Genomic DNA, 19,264 nt, shown 5'->3' on the forward strand with positions numbered 1-19,264 from the left:
AGGCCAACACCGCGTTCTCCCCGCCACCTTGGGCCGTGGCGGGGGCGGTGTCGCCGCCGCCCTGGCGATGCTGCGTTTTCTTGCATGGCTCGTGGTGAGAGCTAATCCTGTTGAAAATAGAAATGTTTGCTGCCTCGGGATGGAGGGTGGAGGATGGGGGGGTGGGCCGCCAGAGCGATGCCACCGGCCCCAAGGAGTCAGTCATCCATGTGCACACGGAGAGATAGCCTAATCTTGTCACAGACACGTGGTGGTGGTGTTGGAGGGGGGCGGGAATCAAAGTCTCAACGCTCACTGGCAAAGACTGGAGCTCGCCGAGGTGATACGGGAAGCTCATGATAGAAACGGAGAACTTGTTTTTCTTCAGGAGCTTTGCTGCCACTGAGCTCCAATTTGCTTAGGCATACATTTGTTATGTAACACACCACATGAGTCACCCGTCATGGGTCCAATTGTTGCCATCATCATCATTTACCAAAGTCTACTTTTCCATCTGCAGTGGCACCCTACTTCTGCATTTTGTCAGTTTATTTTCTGTATGTAAATACATACATGGTTGGTGTATCACATGATATGACAAGTTGCTGTAGCTGTAATACTCCTGCAAACAGTCAAGCAAGGTCCACGACTGCACAAGTGCTGCCGGCTGTGGGGATCTGCAGTTCTTTTCGAGGAATTATTGTATAAATAGCTGACAACATTGGTGAATATCAAAATAATTGTGTTTTATCTACAGTCAAGCATGGTGGTGATAGTGTCATGTTCTGGGGATGCACGAGTGTTGTAGTAGCATGGGGAACTACGGTTCTTTTGAAAGAATTATTGTTTAAATAGCTGGTGACATGGCGACCAGTCCAGGGTGTACCCCGCCTGTCGCCCGAAGTCAGCTGGGATAGGCTCCAGCATATCCCCGCGACCCAAGTGAGGAGAAGCGGCATAGAAAACACTAGTGAGAAGGAAGATAATTGTGTCTGGGATTGCACAAGTGCTGCTGGCAACAGGGGAGCTGCGGTTCATTGAGGGGGATAATTGTCAAAATAGCTGGCAACACAAGTGAGTAGCAATATAATTGTGTGTTGCTTACAATCATGCATGGTGGTGGTAGCATTATGTTCTAGGGTGCATGAGTGCTACCGCAACTGGAGAGCTGCGTTTCTTTTCAAGGAACTATAAAAATTGCTGGCAACCCTAATGAGAAGGAAAATAACTGTGTCTTGCTTACAGCCAACCATCATCTGCGACTGCACAAGTGCTTCAGGCAACAGGGAAGCTGCGGTTCATTGAGGGGAATAATTGTCAAAATAGCTGGCTTCACAAGTGAGTAGCAAGATACCTGCGCCTTGCCTGCAGTCAAGCATAATGGTCTGGGGGTGCACGAGTGCTGCCAGACCTTGATGAGCTGTGATTCTTTTTGAGGAATTACTGTCTAAATAGCCGGCAACACCAGCGAGAAGCAAGACAATTGTGTCTTGTCTCCAGTCAAGCATGGTGGTGGTAGTGCCGTGGTCTAGGGCTGCATGAGTGCTGTCGACACTTAGGGAGCTGCAGTTCTTTTAGATAAATTATTGTCTAAACAGCTGGCTACACAAGTGGGAGGCAAGATAATTACGCCCTGCCTGCAGTCAAGCATGATGGTCTGGGGGTGCACAAGTGCTGCCGGAACTCGAGGAGCTTTGATTCTTTTGGAGGATTTACTGTCTAAATAGCTGGCAGCACCAGCGAGAAGCAAGATAATTGTGTCTTGTCTACAGTCAAGCATGGTGGTGGTGGCTGTGTCATGGTCTGGGGCTGCATGAGTGCTGCCAGCAACTGTTAGAGCTGCAGTTTAATATAAAATGAATTCTAAAATGTACTATTATACTGTAACTAGAACATGGTCCCCTCCCTTGGGAAACCGTGCCCTTCTTTAATAACTCCCCAGTTCTGCATTTTGTCAATAATTTATTGTTTGGTGTGGTATAAACACGTGCACCATTTCGGCTGTTTTGAGGTTATTCTGTGGTCTTAAAATGTCAGCTCAGCATCAGAATTGTGTGGTAACTACTTGCTATTCTGCATACATACAAGAAGCACCAGCAAGCAAGACTGATATTCTCTGAGGTTCCGTCATCGTGACGGAGTGGCAGGAATAATTTTTGCATGGCCAAGCTGACGGCTTTCAAGTGGGGAGGGTTGGGGGGGGGCAACATGCCGATCCCCTCATCAGACGCTCTGCTCGCTTCTTAAAATACTCAGCTGACGAGGAGCCGACACTTCCAAGTTTTCGCTCGAGCAGCTTCCGTGTGCAAAGCAAAAAATACATTTGCAATTTCAGCATCTGTGGAACTGACACATCTTACTTTTTAGTGCTTGAACACAACACAGCGATGTGCTTAAACGCATCGCATCACCGCTCGTGGAGGGCTGCAGTGATGTATGGTCTAACATGGACATTATTTTTCTGCAGGTAGCTGCATTTTCAAGTCGTTATTTTTTTTTGCATAACACGCTTTACTTTTCAACATGTGAAAAAATTAGGACAAGCTAACTCTACTACTGAACATAAAGGAGTGAAAATTTGTGGCACCATGCACCACTTCTGAGTTTCCTGTGCTATTATTTATCTGATAAATACACCACACGGTGGCGCTGTTATTAAACCCCAAACCTTGACCCTTGTCTTAAAATTTCTCACACAGCTCAGTACACTCGACATCATTTTAAGGTATTAGTTGGAGTACTACAAAATCTGGTACACACCTTTAGAGGACTTACATGCACGTGTTTAAAATTTGAGCAAGATTGATTGAAAAACATGGTTGCCATTGAGCTAAGCCTCTTTGTAAGGGCACGGGCGGGACATGGCAAATAATTGTCTATCAGTCCTTGCGCATTTGTGTAATGATTATAAAACTTTGAGGATATCTGTATTGCATGTATGCTAGTAGGTATTCAGAAGCATTTTAACCACAAAAAAAAATTTGAAAATTTGTCAAAACACGCACTCCAACTGTGTTGCCTGTGCCATAATGTTTCTGACAAACACGCCACATGGTGGCGCTGTTATCAAACCCAAAAGTCTGAGTGAGTTCGAATTTCTCACACAGCTCAATGCGCTGCTGTCAAAAACACCCACTGTAACTTTAGGGTGTTTATCCGAATCACCATGAAATTTGGTTCACACCTTTGGGAGACAAACAAGCACATGTGTCTTAAATTTGATGAAGATAGTTTGAAAAACATGGCCGCCATTAAGCAAAATGTCAACTAATTGTGTATAAGTCATTGAGCATTTATCTAATGATGATAAAACTTTGAGGATATCTGTATTACATGTATGCTAGCATGTCCTCCAATGCATTTTGACCACAACCCATAGGGGGCGCCATATATGTTATTGTTACTATACTTTTTCTTGTTCTTTTAAATATTTTTCCCAAATTCATTTCACTGTAAAACACATCAAATGAAATAAATTGAAGGTCTGCAACAACAATTTGCATGCTATTGGCGGGTGAGTACAGTGTTGAAACGTCTTCTTTGCTCACGTCTCAACTTGTCGCCAGCAATAAGCACATGCTCCACTTCTCTCTCTGCGGGTGTGAGACTATCATGCTTTGGAAATGTAAAAATATGTTGTTGCGAGGAGGGGGTTTGGACACGGCCACAGCTGAATTATTCATTTATCACAGGGAGGATTTGAAGAGAAAGAGATACAATCGCATTTCCAGTGATGCAAAATATGTTTTTACATCTTGGATATGAAAGAACCTCAGTTAAATTTGGCATAGGCATGAAAATTGTCCACCACCCCCCCACCCCCAAACAAACCCCAGCCCTTATTACTCTAAAAGTACGAGTCTGAACATCTGCGTGTGAGTAATTTGCCTCCACTCATAGAGACACCTTTTTTTATTCCTGGGCAAGATGTTCCACCCTTCATCTGCCTCATTAGTGGCGCAACAATTACTTTTCAGAGCATGATATCGGGCTGCAGAGCTTTGCTAGCATCTGTGCTCCAGCCCAAATGTCACATTGCACCACATTGTTTAGCTCTGGCTGCAGACATGCATTAAACTGCTGTGTTGTTGCTATACTTTGGCCACAAGGACGGATCTACTGTGTAGCTTTAACGTACAGATATGAGTGAATGACGTTTGTGGCGCCCCCTATGGGTTGTGGTCAAAATGCTTTGGGATACTTGCTAGCATACACGCAATAGAGACATTGTCAACGTTTTGTCTTCATTCAAGAAATAGTAAATGAGTTATAGGGAACACTCTAAGCTTACAGTGTGTGTTTTGTAGATCAGCATTGAAGTGTGTGATAAATTGCAAGTCAATCCGACTTATGGGGTGAGCTAACAGCGCCACAATGTGGTGCATTTGTCAGAAAAGTAATAGCACAGGCAACACAGTAGTGGTGTGTTTTAACCAATTTTCACCCGTTTGTGTGCAGCGGTTTAGAAGTAGAAGAGTTGCTTTAAGTGAACGAATACAAAAAAAAATGAGTTTCAAAATTGTTACATGACTGTAAATGACTAAATTAGTGGTGCCCACTATGGATTGTGTTAAAAATGGTTTGGAATACATTCTAGAATACATAGAATAACACAGATATCCTCAAAATTTCATCATTAGAGAAATTGTCAATGACTTATGGACAATTGGTTGCAAACGCCAGCTTGTGCGCCTGCAGAGATGTTTTGCTTGGTGGTGGCCATGTTTTTCAATCAATCTTGCTCAAATTTCCCACACATGTGCTTGTCAGTCCCTTAAATGGGTTCCCCAAACTTCATGGTAATTCAGTGAAACGCTGTAACGTTACAGTGGGTGTTTCTGTAGAGTGCATTGAGCTACCTGATAAATTTCCATTCAATGCGAATGCGAGGTTTAATAACAGCGCCCCCATGTGGTGTATTTGTCAGAAAAATAAAAGCACACATAACACAGTATTGGTACGCATTTTGACAAGTTTTCACCCTTTTGTGTGAAGCGGTTCAGGAGTAGAAAAGTAACATGACGTGTACGTAAAAACATTGAGTGTAACGTTGCGTGTGCCTTTGCAGGTATCTTATCACAGAGAGAGGCCATGACACCACGGGGGGATGTGGATTAAGAGGAGTCCACCTCACACCATCACCCGCCTCTCCTCCTTTGCACTGCGAGCCGCAGCAGCTGCGCTTTAGAACCAGCAGGCCCGACACTTACTTCCTGTAAGTAAACAGCGTTCCACTCCAGCACATCAGCAGTAAATGATAACGCAGCCTTTTGGTTAATGCCGCCATCTTGAATCTGATATTGATAGTTTGTGTGTGTTTGGGTCGGTTTTGGTGAATGTGTTAGGATACACGATGATAGCGAGTGACCTGACAATGTAGATATGACCATTTTGGGGCTTGTGTTATGGTAATTTGTTTAAGGTAATTTGCAAGTAGCACACTTTGCTAAAATCGTACTAGCTTTGGTATCTGAACTATCCGCTCTAGTTCGACTGAGGTTGGTAACGTTTTTGAAAATCAAACAAAGAACACAACATCTCAAAGATGAACACAAAGGTCTTCTCAGTCAGAAACATGGCTTACCCCCACTGACCATGCGATGGTACTAAAATATAATAATCTATATAAAAAAAAGACTATCTCGCTCTTGTTCCTGTCTCATACATCTTCACTCATGCGGTAGGCCGTCCGTCAGTTTTACTGCACGTCGGCCTCCCCTTGACGCAGCTCCGATGACTGATGGGCCTAAGTGCGACTAAATAACTATGACGGTGGGGATGATAAAAACGTGAAAACACACACCCTGGACAGGAAATTGGCCATTTTGCAGCCATTGACACAAAGCAGCTGAAGTGATGGCACTTTTCCTCCTGCAATGCTCATCCCCTTGGAAAGAGAAAATGTCTCAGTCATCCACAGGGAGATAGTTACAGTCCACTGGACATATTTCCGCAACGCACCGACCTAATAGGTCTACTTTTGCTTTGTCCTTGCTTTTCTTGCCCTTACAGGGTCAGGGCTAAGCTGTGCTGGAAACAAGGTTCCTTTTAGTATCCTTGTAATCAGCACACATACAGTATGAGAGGCCGCTGAAACAAGGTGAACAACGGAGGCATTAATCTGACAATGCCACGCTGGAAAATGAGGATAATGAGAACGAGTAAATCTGGATGAAAATGGGTTCCTGGGGCTTAATGAGTGAATGGAATATCAATGACACGCTGGTTTGAGGTGACTAAAGGTGCTTTCGTAGCTGCAGTAGCTCAGAAAAGTGAGGATTGTAAATCTTGTCAAGGGCCAATACTATAGAAAGTAGACTTGCGTATACAGTACCACCCTCACCTTTTTGCCAATATTTGCCAGATACCGTGCAGCATAGATTTACCATCCACTGAAAACGAGTCAACACACAGCCATTGTTGGGTTTGACCTCCATTGATTTGAAATGTCTCACGCACCGACTGTAAATTTAGGGTGTTTTGGTGAATCACCATGAAAGTTGGTACACACCTTCAGGGGAGTGACAAGCACATGTGTGTCAAATTTGAGCAAGATTGGTTTAAAAACATGGCCACCGTCAAGCAAAACATCTTTGCAGGGACACGGGCGTGACTTAGTAGCTTATTATTTATAAGTAGGGGTGTCACAAGATCTCGCAGAATTAATACGTGACAAGAAAAAAACTTGTCTTGTGGGCACTAGTCCTGGGGCAATAAAAAAATAAATAAACGAATCACCCTAAATGAAAATGAACTGGATAATTTTGTTTTGCCGTGTACATGTGTGTCTGTTTTCCTCGTCTCTGTGCCTTGGTTTCAGCACCTTGGCACGTTTGTTCCATAGAGCAGCGGCATGAACGGAGTGAGCCCTTCTGTCAGGGGGGCCCGGTAGCATACACACAGAGTGCAGAAGAGTGTAGCCTCAGGAGCAATGCAAGGTAACGTAGTAGAAATGAAATTAGTACATTTCAATATATTGTCATATATTTTTGATGTTTTCATAAAACATTTTTGTGCTTTTCTTGAAAGTAATGTTCAAATCTGTTGTAGACCCAATGTTGTGTATCGTGTATCGTGTTCTGCCTCGTGACACCCCTATTTATCAGTAATTGAAAATGTGTCTAATGATTATACAGATTTTAAAGATATCTGTATTACATGTATGCTAGCATGTCTTCCAAAGCATTTTAACCACAACCCATAGAGGGCGCCACAAATGTAAAAACAATTACAACACACCATCTGTGAGCTAGTGCTTCTCAAATAGTGGGGCGGGCCACCCTAGGGGGTCGCCGTGAACTGTCAGCGGGGGCACGAGAGGCAGGGAGGACGTTCAATATTTGACTCTTGAATACGCTGTATTACTCTGTATTTTGTTGCATTTTTCTTGTTTTCGTTTAGAGTTCAGTCTGCACAGGACAGATAAATAAATACATGTTATCAGTTTCTCGATAGTATTTCTTAAATCGGAGGGGGCGCGAAAACATTTTTGTCCCCCAGTGGGGTCATGACAGAAAATAACCGAGAACCACCGCTGTAAGCTCACCCTCCTACTCCTGAAATGCTGCACACAAAAGGGTGAAAATGTATCAAAACATGCACCCCGACTGACCTGTGCTATTATTTTTCTGGCAAACAGACCACATGGTGGCGCTGTTATCAAACCCCAAAGCCGGATTGAATTGACATTTCTCACAGAGGTCAATGCGCTGTACAAAGCACCCACTGTAACTTTAGGGATGATTAGCCGAATCGCCACAGAATCTGGTATACACCTTTAGGGGACTAACAGGCACGTGTGTGTAAAATGTGAGCAAGATTGGTTAAAAACATGGCGGCCATCAAGCAAAACATCTTTGCAGGGGCACTGGCGGGCCTTAGCAACTAATTCACCGTAGGTCATTGACCATACTGTATGTCTAATGATGATGTAAAGCTTTGAGCATATCTGATCCACATGTAACCAGCATGACTTCCTATGCATTTTTTCCTAAGCATGGTATGTCAAATTCAAAATCTTTCTCTCACAAGGAAAAAAAATCAACCTTCGATACATGAATATCTCTTATTTATCCCAAGGGTAAATACTGCAGCTAGTTCACATTCATATTCTCTACTTCAGGAAAATGCAATTTCCCCGCTTTGTTATGAAACTTAAAAGTAGAGGCTGATGAATGTGTCTCTTCACAGCGCTTCATGCCACCTCCTGGTTCTCACCAGTGAGTTGATGTTCAGACTTGATGCCAGTGTTTGGGTTACATCAGGAGTTGTCAGCAAGTTGTGCTGTGTTATGAAATTTGCCCTTTGCGACGCAATAGGAAGCTTGCGCAATGAAAATGTTTCATTCATGACCCTGCCTGAGGCTGCAGGTGGGCCATTGTTTATTCCTACATTCATTGCGGATGGTCTGGTATTAAGGGTTTTGTTTGGGGGGGGAGTCCTTATCGTGCGGGTGAGCAGTAGTTGCAAGCAACAGGTTCAAACATCCCATGTAAAAAAATGTCCCAAAGGAGTTGCTGCTTTTTATAAGCGCAATATATATGGCATTTAAAAATTGGGTGAGAACCGCAGTGTATGATATCATTTGTCCTGTTTTCACGTGTTAATGTCGGTATTAGAGGTGTAACGGCATATGCATATGCCTTCGCATTCTGATTTTTGGGTTTGCTACAGCAACCGATTTCCCACACGGTACACATTACAAGTGAGGTACTGGAAGTGTACATTCGGCGTTGCGATGCATCTCCACAAGCCTGAGTAGTGTCCCTAAAAGCAGACGGAAATGTGAAATGTTTGACACAGAAGCCTGGGGACCCTCTTTCATGGAAAAAGGGTCCTGGTTTTGAACACTTCTGTTAATAAGTGATCATCATGCCCAAAGCGATGTCTCTGAATCAGCAATTCCCTTTCCCACACTGTCCGTGCCTCCTTTTTAATGGTTTATGCCTCCTTCCTGCTCTTTCCACAATGCTCTTAATTAATGAAGCTAGGAGTGATGCCTGCTGTTTCGTGGCATTACGTGGGATGCAGCGGGACACAGCGGGGCCATATAATGCCACAACTGCTTCACGGATGCAGAAAGTGGAGGTGACAATGCATACCCACACAGGAACAATGCACGTTGCCCGTACTGTTGTCGTGCACTAGAAGTACTTGACAAGGTATAAATAAGTTGTGCGGGAGCGTGGTCATTTTATGCCAATGCTCAACATTTTCGGTCACGCATGCCAGGTGAATAATTTATGCATAAACAGAACATCAACAGTGTGCAAATTAGTCTTGACGGTTTTCAGGCATGCCATAAATAAATAAATAAATGACATGTATTACCATGGCAAATTGTGGGACAATGTTGGAGAAAAAATGTATGTAAACACTACTTTACTGTTTCCTTTTTTTCCTACAAAGTTAACCAGAGGTGTCCAAAGTGCGGCCCGGGCGCCGTTTTCAGCCCACAGCTTGATACAGAATGTATCAAAGCGGTCCCCCACATCCTTGATTTTGTTTCTGTATGCTATACAGTAATCCCTCATTTATAACAGTTAATTGTTTCCAGGCCAAGTATATTGGATGTAGAATTCTGTCTTCATAGATTTAATATTTTCTTAGTTAGAGCATACAAAACCTGTTTACAATCTTCTAAATATGGTTTTTAACATTATTTTATTATATGAATCTATTTTTTTGATGTAAGGTGGTGTTTAATTTTGTAATTAAATATGCCGCTGGCCAATAAAAAAACAAGCTGTGGGCCGCAAATGGCCCCTGGGCCAGATTTTAGACACCACTGGCCTAACAGTTACACATTCTCTATTCGTTGTTAGAAAATGGTGACCTGTAAAACACAGGAAGTGAACTATGAGTAATTGCTGAGTCAGGGAGAAGAGGTAGGATTAAATAAGCTCTCTCTTCCAAACTCCTTTTCGGACATGTTGCGTTGTGCAAGTGTAAACATGTAATGTTCCTTCATGTTAGAAATAGACTAAGACTTGGACTAATAGATTAAAGAAAAAAAAGTCCCAACCATAACGGTATCATTACGCTGCGATAAGCCGTTGAAGCAGCTAGCGTGTGCAAAACCAATCAAAGCATAGCACCCTTAGCGCTTGCTGCAAAAGTGAGCTTCAGTGATTATGAGATCTTTGCAAAGCTCTACCACGTCGTGTGCTAATATTCTAACACGGAGCTGCTCCACCACAGCCGGCCGGCGCTGACCCCAAATGCTGCTTTTCCCCCCCCCCCTTTTTTTTTTTTTTAGAAAAGGGAGGTTGTTGACACTCTTCTTTTGATGCAGCTCGGTCGCATTACAGGCTAGCGAGTTCAGGCTTCTTATCACGCACCACTTTTAAAGTTAGTGACTTTGACTTTTGCTAACTAGCACTGTCAAACTGAATACACCAACATAAAGCATCAAGCAATTATAACAAAGATAAGACATGTGACTTTCATCATGAACAAAATGCATTTAAACAAATGCACTAGCTCCATTCAAATTCACATTGAAAATCTCATACTCGTGTTAGCGATTGCCATTAGCAATTTTACATGGCGATCTCAAACACCTCCAAATATGGCGACTAAATAGATAACTAAGATCCACCTAAACGGCGGGTATATAATAAGCATAAAACACTGACAGTCAAACACTTTTTAAGCCTAAACAAGAGACAAGACTGACACATTCAACATCTTAATGGCAGTAGACTGTTGGTCTTCTTCTAAGATAGCGGTTGGAGTAAAAGACGACACCCCGCTGCATAAACAAAAATCCTCTTCAGAATCAAAGTGCAAGATACAGACAGCAAAAGGGTTTGTAGGTCGCCACTCGACTCACAATAAATTAGGGTAAATGATATCAGGCCCTGTGGTTGTCAGCATATATCCTGGAAACTCCACATGCTCATACTATTTTTTTAAAACTGTCTCATATCATTAAGTAGTTTGAGTTTTTGCTCAATCGGTTCTATAATTTTACTTCACTTTGCTCTGCAATCACGCGTGAGAAACCAAGCCAAATTCCCGCAAGTGCAAGCTAAACTGTGATGTTAAGCGGAGATAGCAAACACAGTGCTACTTGCAAAGAAATATATATTTTAAATGGTACTTAGTGTAAAAAGTACTGTGCATTGATGAAGCAGGGTTGCCATAGCAATGATAAACCAGTGATTTGTGCTTTAATGTAATAGTAATACAAAGTACTGAATGCTTGCTCATTGCCGGGTACATCACATTGCCTACCAGCATAGCTTGACTTTTGCACGTCCTTTCTTTAAACAAAACTTCCAGCTTGACCCACTTTTGGCAGGGTTGAAACACGATAAGACCCCCGCCCCTACTTCCCACAGCGCCGTCAATAGCAAAAAGATTGCGCGATTCAGAACTGGCCTTGTTTTGCATTTTGTGTAGTAAAGCTGCCGCAGGAAAGCACAAAATGTGTGTTTGCCAAAGATTTCTACCTAATCCACGCTGCAGAAATCCAAACAAGAAGCCAAGGTCAGACTTCCCTAAGATGCCGGGGCCACACTTCTATCAGGTGGAGGATTTTATATGCTTCTACTCTTTGTTGTGACAACAAAGTCACATAAAAAAGACTGTTTGGTTACAAGAACACAGGCAGCATGTACTATACAGTACTATACATCATTGTTGTGTTCTTCTTCTGTATACATAAAGTCAATACAAGACTGTCAAAACATATTTTTACATCACCACATGGATTATATAGTCTTACATAAAAATACAAAGCAATATGTGTACGCTAGTCAAAGATCCTTTATTTGACAGGGGACTCCGACTGTATTTATGTAGTTTCTGCAAAAAAGCTAGTGAAAGAGCCTGGATATGACAGGATCACTCTTCTGATTTCAGGCATCTGCTACAAATATATTCGTCAAACATCCTCTGTATGAAAAGGCCACTCTGCTATTTTTGAAAACCTACTGCAAAAGTGCACATGCACACGCCGCGGGTAGAACCCAGGTCCACAAATCCCCACTAAATGACAGTTGACTAGCGCTGTTTGCTGTTTATAAGGACCTTCTGCAAAAAAGCTAGTCAAAGAACCTCTGTACGACAGGAGAGCTTTGCTGTTTATAAGGATCTACTGGAAAAACATGAGTCAAAAATCCTCTATATGACAGGAATACTCTGCTGTTTTTAAGAACCTACTGCCACAAATGCCAGTAAAAGCTCCTCTACATGACAGGAAGACTTTGCTGTTTTTTAAGAACCTACTACAAAAATTCCGGTCAAAGATCCTCTTCTGCACAGGAAAGATTTGCTGTTTTTAAGAACCTACTGCAAAAATGCCAGTCTAAGATCATTTATTTATATGACAGGAGTGCTTTGTCGTTTTTAAGGCCCTACTGCAAAAAGGCTCGTCAAAGATCCTCTACAGGACATGAAAGTGTTGCTGTTTTTAAAGAACATATACTGCCGGTCAAAGATCCTCTATATGACAGGACCAATCTGCTGTTTTTAGGAACCTACTGCAAAAAAGCTAGTTAAAGATTGTCTGTATGACAGGGCCAGTCTGCTATTTTTAAGGACCTACTGCCAAAACACTCGCCCATAATCCTCCATAAGACAGGACTCCTCTGCTGTTTTTATTGACCTCCTGCCAAAACACTTGCTCATTGACAGGAGAGCTTTACCGTTTTTAAGAACCTACTACAAAAATGCCAATCAAAGATCCTCTACACGACAGGAAATATTTGCTGTCTTTAAGATTCTACTGCAAAAATGCCAATAAAAGGTCATCTACTGTAAATGACAGGAGAAATTTGCTGCTTTTAAGAACCTACTACGAAAATGGCAGTCAAAGATCCTCCATATGACAGAAAAGCTTTGCTGTTTTTAAGATCCTACTGCAAAAAGGCTAGTCAACGATTCTTTACATGACATGAGAGCGTTGCTGTTTTTAAGAACTTACACTGCAAAAATACCGGTCAAAGATCCTCTATATGACAGAAGAGCTTTACTGTTTTTAAGATCCTTCTGCTAAAAGGCTAGTCAAAGATCCTGTATATGACATGACAGTGTTGCTGTTTTTAAGGCCCTTCTGCCAAAACACTCGTCAGAGATCCTTTATATGACATTAGCCTTCTGCTGTTTTTGAGGACCTACTCCAACAATGCTAGGCAAAGGTCCGCTATGTCTCAGGAATGCGCAGCTGTTTTTTGGAACCTGCTATAAAAATTTGAGCCGTCCCAAAGCGTTGAAGTGACCCCGGTCTGCTTCATTCCCAGGTGGGATTTGAGCGGATGAATGTCAGCGCTGTACATGACTGGGCTTCGCATTCCCCCTTGAACGCACTTTTTGACCACTCGGGTTGCCATGAAACCAAGCATTAACATACACAAAAGAATTCTATTGTTAACATCCAGTTTCTAACAATGATTGCTGATTTGCTGTGTGTGTGTGTGTGTGTGTGTGTGTGTGTGTGTGCTCATTATTGTGAGTGCTATTAAAATGTCCCAGTGAATTAATCTGCAGGGTTTATGACGTGTGCTTTAGCGGCACTGTCAATGGATATTCATCGCTCATTCATCTCAAATTTGAAATGCCGTCGTGCAAGGATCTCACACTGCTATAATTACACAAAGAAAAGCGCACAAGTGTGTTTGCTAAGTGAATGAAAAGCCACAATAGACGGCATGCGCGAGAGTAAGAATGAGAGGATTGGAGCTATCAAATAGTTTGGCGTTCTAGCCGCTTGTAGGATTTACATTTTTTTAAGAGTTAAAACTTCCTCTTGTAAAAAGTTTAATCTTTTTTTTCCCTCTGGTGTATAAAGTGGCGGTGAGATTGTGCTTTTAAAGTGATTGCCAAGCGTCAGGAAGATGAAGGTCAGGGGGTACAGGATGAGTCCATGTCACATATTGATGTCTTTAATAATCAACAGATGGCTTGACAAACACGGACGGCATGTGAGGAGACATGAGCGCAACAAAAAGATAAAAAGATACGTGTCCCTAAAGCTCGCTGATGAATAGAATGCACCATGTTAGTCTTGCGGTATGAAGCTTGTTTACCCGGTGTGCACTAGTTCCGTGACTCCGCAGCGAGAGGGGTCCGTGCTTCCTGCCATGTTGCCAAATTAGCGCACTTGTTTGTTTATTGCATTTTCTTGTATCGTTGCCGCGGCTGTCTAACAAATGCATTTCTTAGACGACAACTTTTAATTTAAAGCCTTGCTCCCCAAATTGCCTTTTGGCAGGCTGCATGTTGATGAGAATGTGTTTTCCGTGTTATGTAAATGCTTTATGGAATACGACTAACTAGCATAATTGAATCCCAATTTGCAAACATTACCAATGTGGGTCAATGCGGAGTGGCTGGTGACAAAAAGTCAGCAGTCGTTCAGAATTCATAGTCAGGGTTTTTTTTCCTCCCAAATGGGATTTCCATGAAGCGCAGTGTCTTCTGGTGTTTCATTTGCTATGAAATATTAATGTGATGATTATTAGGGAACTATTATACTGTGTAATAAATACGAGTGTACCCCTGGGTTCATTCCTCGGTCCTCCTTTGTTATGTTTTCCTATCTATTGAACTGACCTTTTCAAAATATCATGTTATTTTCATCTACTGTTCAGCACGGTGCCGACATTGGCAATAGTAACCAGAATGACAAACTAAGTGGCTATCTGCAGAGTTGGGAGCAAGTCAGTGTTTTGCAAGTCTCGAGTCTTTAAACTCAAGTCTCGTGTCAAGTCTCAAGTCAAGTTATGACAAGTCGAATCAATTTGAAGTCCTTAAAAGTAATAAGCACTGTTTAGTGTCTCCCAAAAAAATGCCTTTTTCACAATGTAACAATCTATTCCATTTGACAAATACAATAAATGCATTTTGAATTGGTTTATTTTTTTTTATAAAATAAGAGCAGTGTGACTTAGTCACAGAAAAAGTGTTGACATAGCATTCAGGTCTTATGTAATCCACACATTCGTTGTTGGTTTCATACATTTTACTCAATGCATTCGCTAACAATCTCAAGTATTATTAAGTCATCAGGCTAAAGTTAGAGTCAAGTCCCGAGGCACTGATGTCAAAGTCCAATTCGAGTTGTAAGTCTGTGATGGTACTGTCTGAAGTCATAAAAATTGTGACTCCTGCCGCTCAGCTTCGCTCTGCTCTGTTCACCGTGTTAGCACGTATGGCTCCCAGGAAATGTTTGTCCGAGTGTGCCTAAAGAGGCAAGCATCAGGCACAAGTGGTTGGAGGTGCTGATTCCAGGCCAGCAAGCTCATCTGTCAACGGCATTTCACACAGGACTGTTTTGTGAACATGGGCCAATACGAAGCTGGACTATCCGCCAAACTGTTGCTGAAATCCGACGCCTTTCCAACGTTACTCGGTCATGTTGAAGAGTCAGGAGAGCAAGCTGTAAGCAACAATATATCAGTGTCCTAACTGTGTTTATTTTGTGTAAGTAATCGGACAAAAGGGGTTCGGAAGCTGTACGGAAGTCCTTGGGAACGTGCTTGAACATCCGGAAGCTTGGGAGTGTGACCAATCACAGAGGAGTGGGCTCGGCGGGAGGCGTATCTGGAGAAGGGCCGGGGGTGGAGTAAATTACACCGAATGTTTGAGCGGGAGGCGGGAAACACTACAGGAAGAGGTGCAGAGTCTGGAAGATCTAGAAAGTGTTCTGTGTGGGTTATGGTGTGTAGCTGCTCTATAGGAGTCCAGAACTCAATACAAAAGCCCGAAAATTAGTATAATAGGTCCCCTTTAATACGCCGACAGTCGTGCTTAATTCCAACACCGCACACACCTATTGCCATACGGCTATGAAGTGCTGCTCACAACTGCAGTATAACCCTTCCTCATTATCAACCAGTCACGGTCACGGCCAGCGAGGTGCGTTCAGAGGAATTCTTAACATCACAAGCAGCAACACAGGTCGTTTTTTTGCAAATTCTCTGTAATGTTAATTACTGCTGGTTTTGCTGTGATCATTCTGACAATTTGTTGTGGATTTGATTTCATATTGGTGAATGTATTAGTAGTTATTATTTTATTTATGTTTTTTTATTATTTCAAATCCTGTTCTCTTCAACTTGCATGTCACAAAATTCTGTAAAAATAAAAAGGCATTGTATTTGGCCAAAATGGATGTTTCTTTTTGGCACCATTTCAAATTTACCAATTTGGCACTGATATCAAGTCAAACTAAATAAAGTTAAATACAAGTTAATAAAGTTTAGATTGAATTAAATTATATCTATATATCTATTTTACTGTTTCCCAAGAATCTATTTGACTGGGCCCCATTTACAAGTGTGTGTGTGTGTGTGTGTGTGTGTGCGCTTTATGAATATTTGATCTATTAAATTGATGAAGCTAAGCTTGTGGCTAAACTGTGTCGGTAAAGCCCTCCTGGTTCCGCACAGCCCAGCTCAAACGTTGTTTCTGCTGAATTGGCCTCCTTTCCCAGCACGTACACAAGGTTGGAGGTGATTGTATCCTGCCTGTATGTCTCTGGGATGGGACCATGACGCTGGTTTGGACGCCTTAAGCCAAGGTCAGCAGCATGAGCTAACACTGTATCAACTCTGGTTTGTGCCCGATGCACTTGAGAACCGTCCAACCAGCTTCAATTTCCTCCTTTAAGACGCTCTTGCAATGCCGCAAATTGCACCTGCCGTGCTGGTTATTACCCCAGCAAGGTTTTTAACCTCCATTTGTATGAAAGTTACCAGCATTAACCAATTTCCTTGACCCCGTTTTTGTAAAATGGTTCCGACATTTGGTCAAAATCCAGAGATCCTTAGCGTGGTCCATAATTCCATACACCAGTTTCAGAGAGCAACACTGCCTGTTAGCTCTTCTCATGATGATGGGACTCATCCGGGGAAGTCGGGTGGGGGTAGGGGGTTGATTTCCCTAAAAATGACATGCACATGCGTCCTGGCCAATTATGCAAACTACACAGTGGTAACCCCAACACCCTCCCCCCACCTGGTGCTATCTTTTCCCTTCAGATTCTCTCACTTGTCTTCCTTACCTTTAAATGGTGAGAAGAAAGTTATTTTGTTTTTTTTCCCTGACGTCTTCACTTAGTGACAGACAAGCAAATGCCAGGTAATATCCAGCCTGGCTTTCTTTTCTTCCGGTTGTTCGTGGTAATAATCACAGAGGGTGGCTGTTGTCAAGGTTAAGAAAAAAATAGCTTATGCAGATCTTTCTTTTGTAAAGTTGAAATGATAAAAGCCCCAGCTCAGCAAAAGGTGACCTCAAGAACAAACACTTAATAGCGTCTACAATGCTGCGTTCAATGTGTCATATTTGTCTTTGTACTATTGGACATAACATGTCTTTAGGACCCAAATGAAGGTCATCCACTGCACAAAATGAAGAACATAAAGAACTTTGGAACTGTTTTTCTAAGGTTCAGCGTCCTTTAAAAAAGAAAAAAAAAACTCATCATTGTGTTAATGCTCAAAGATCCTCTATAAGACGTGATATGTGACATGTTTATAAGGACCTACTGCAAAAATGCCAGTTGAAAATGTTTTATATGACAGGAGTCCTCTACTGTTTTTAAGAACCTGCTCCAAAAACACCAGTCAAAGATCCTTTAAATGACAGAAGCCCTATGCTATTTTTAGGAATCTGCTACAGAAATGCTAGTCAAAGATCCTCTGAATGACACGATTACTGCCCTCTGCTGTTTTTAAGAACCCACTGCAAAAACGCAAGTTGAAGATCCTTGATATGACAGGAGCCTTCTGCTGTCTTTAGGAATTTGCGGCAAAAACGCTAGAAAAAGATCTTCTGTAAGACAGGAGCCCGCTAATAGTTTTAAGAAGCTACTCCAAAAATGCCAGTCAAAGATCCTTTATATGACAGGGCCCACTGCTGTTTCTATGAATTTGCTGAAAAATGCTAGTCAAAGATGATCTATATGACTGGAGCTCTCTGCTGTTTTTAGGGAGTTGCAAAAATGCTGACTATGATAGGAGCCTTCTGCCATTTTTAGTAATCTACTGCAAAAACGCCAGTCAAAGATCCTCTATATGACATGATCACTCTACAGCAAAAATGCCAGTCAAAGATCTTCTATATGACAGGAGCCCTTTACTGCAAAACTGCTTGTCAAAGATCCTCTCCAGTCTTGGAAAAAATGATTAGACCACCCTTGTTTCTTCAGTTTATTGATCCATTTTAATGCCTGGTACAACTAAATGTACATTTGTTTGGGCAAATATAATGATGATAACAAAAATAGCTCATAAGAGTTTCATTTAAGAGCTGAATATCTAACAACCTCCATGGTTTTCTTGATAATAACCAAAATCACTGGAGTTCTTACACGAATAGCTATAGCATTGCACTGCCAAACAATGTAACTCTTATGAGCTATTTTTGGTGTCATTGTTGTATTTTTCCAAACAAAGGTACCTTTAGTTGTATCAGGCATTAAAATGAACAAGAAACTGAAGAAACACGGGTAGTGTAATATTTTTTTCCATGGCTATATATGACAGGAGCTCTCTGCTGTTTTTAGGGACCTACTGCAATCACGCTTGTCAAAGATCCTCTATGTAACCGGAGCCCTTTACTGCAAAAACGCTTGTTGAGGAGCCTCTATGTGACAGGAACACTCTATTGCAAAAACGTTCATCACAAATCCACAAACTCCACACAAGAGTGCTTTTCTGTTTTTAGAAATGTCCTTCAAAAGTGTTACTCCAAGATCTGTTTTTAGAAATCTGCTGTTTTTAGGAATCCACTGCAAAGTCAAAGGTCCTTCATACTGTATGACAGGAACACAAACGTTTTTGCAACAGGTTCCTTAAGAACAGCAGTCAAGGATTCTAACTACTGTATAATAGGAGTGCTCAGCTGTTTTTAAGATTGGGGTCATTGTTGCATGAGCTATGTTTTTTTTAGTACTGAGTTCCTGACAGGCCTGCTAGACTTTGCTCCTGAGTGGCAGCGTGATGCTAAGACAGGAAGCTTACTTTACGCCGTCAGTGAATCTGGGCATTGGCAAGTTGCTACACATCTGTTTAATGAGGTGTCCCGGCGTTGGCTCGTTGGACGGCTCCAAAGACAAAAAAAAAAAAAAAAGTCTATTAGAAGTGGCAGAGCAGTCGGGTATGTGCTAACCCAGCATTCCCATCACGCTGACACCATCCATGGAGATTTATATCAGTGCAAGAACTTTAGAGTCTTTGACTACACATGTAATGTTTGATTTTCCATCAGGCCTGTTTTTTTGGTTGGGTTCATTTCCAAGGGGGCGGAGGTGGAGAGGGTTGCGGGGGGGGTCCTC

General features: G+C 42.1%; 1 protein-coding gene across 3 annotated transcripts in view; it reads left to right on the forward strand.

Moving 5' to 3' along the window:
* The window catches only part of lingo1a (leucine rich repeat and Ig domain containing 1a), a 156,874-nt gene that overhangs the window by 61,808 nt on the left and 75,802 nt on the right, over nt 1–19,264 (forward strand). For 2 of the 3 annotated variants that reach the window (XM_054776100.1, XM_054776099.1), the window contains one exon: nt 5,048–5,194. The exons of the other annotated variant lie outside the window; for it this stretch is intronic. The gene's annotated coding sequence lies outside the window, so the exon portion shown is untranslated. The remainder of the gene's footprint in view (nt 1–5,047; nt 5,195–19,264) is intronic. 3 annotated transcript variants of the gene reach the window in all.

The sequence above is a fragment of the Dunckerocampus dactyliophorus genome, chromosome 5 (assembly GCF_027744805.1).
Source record: "Dunckerocampus dactyliophorus isolate RoL2022-P2 chromosome 5, RoL_Ddac_1.1, whole genome shotgun sequence".
Taxonomy (NCBI): Eukaryota; Metazoa; Chordata; class Actinopteri; order Syngnathiformes; family Syngnathidae; genus Dunckerocampus; species Dunckerocampus dactyliophorus.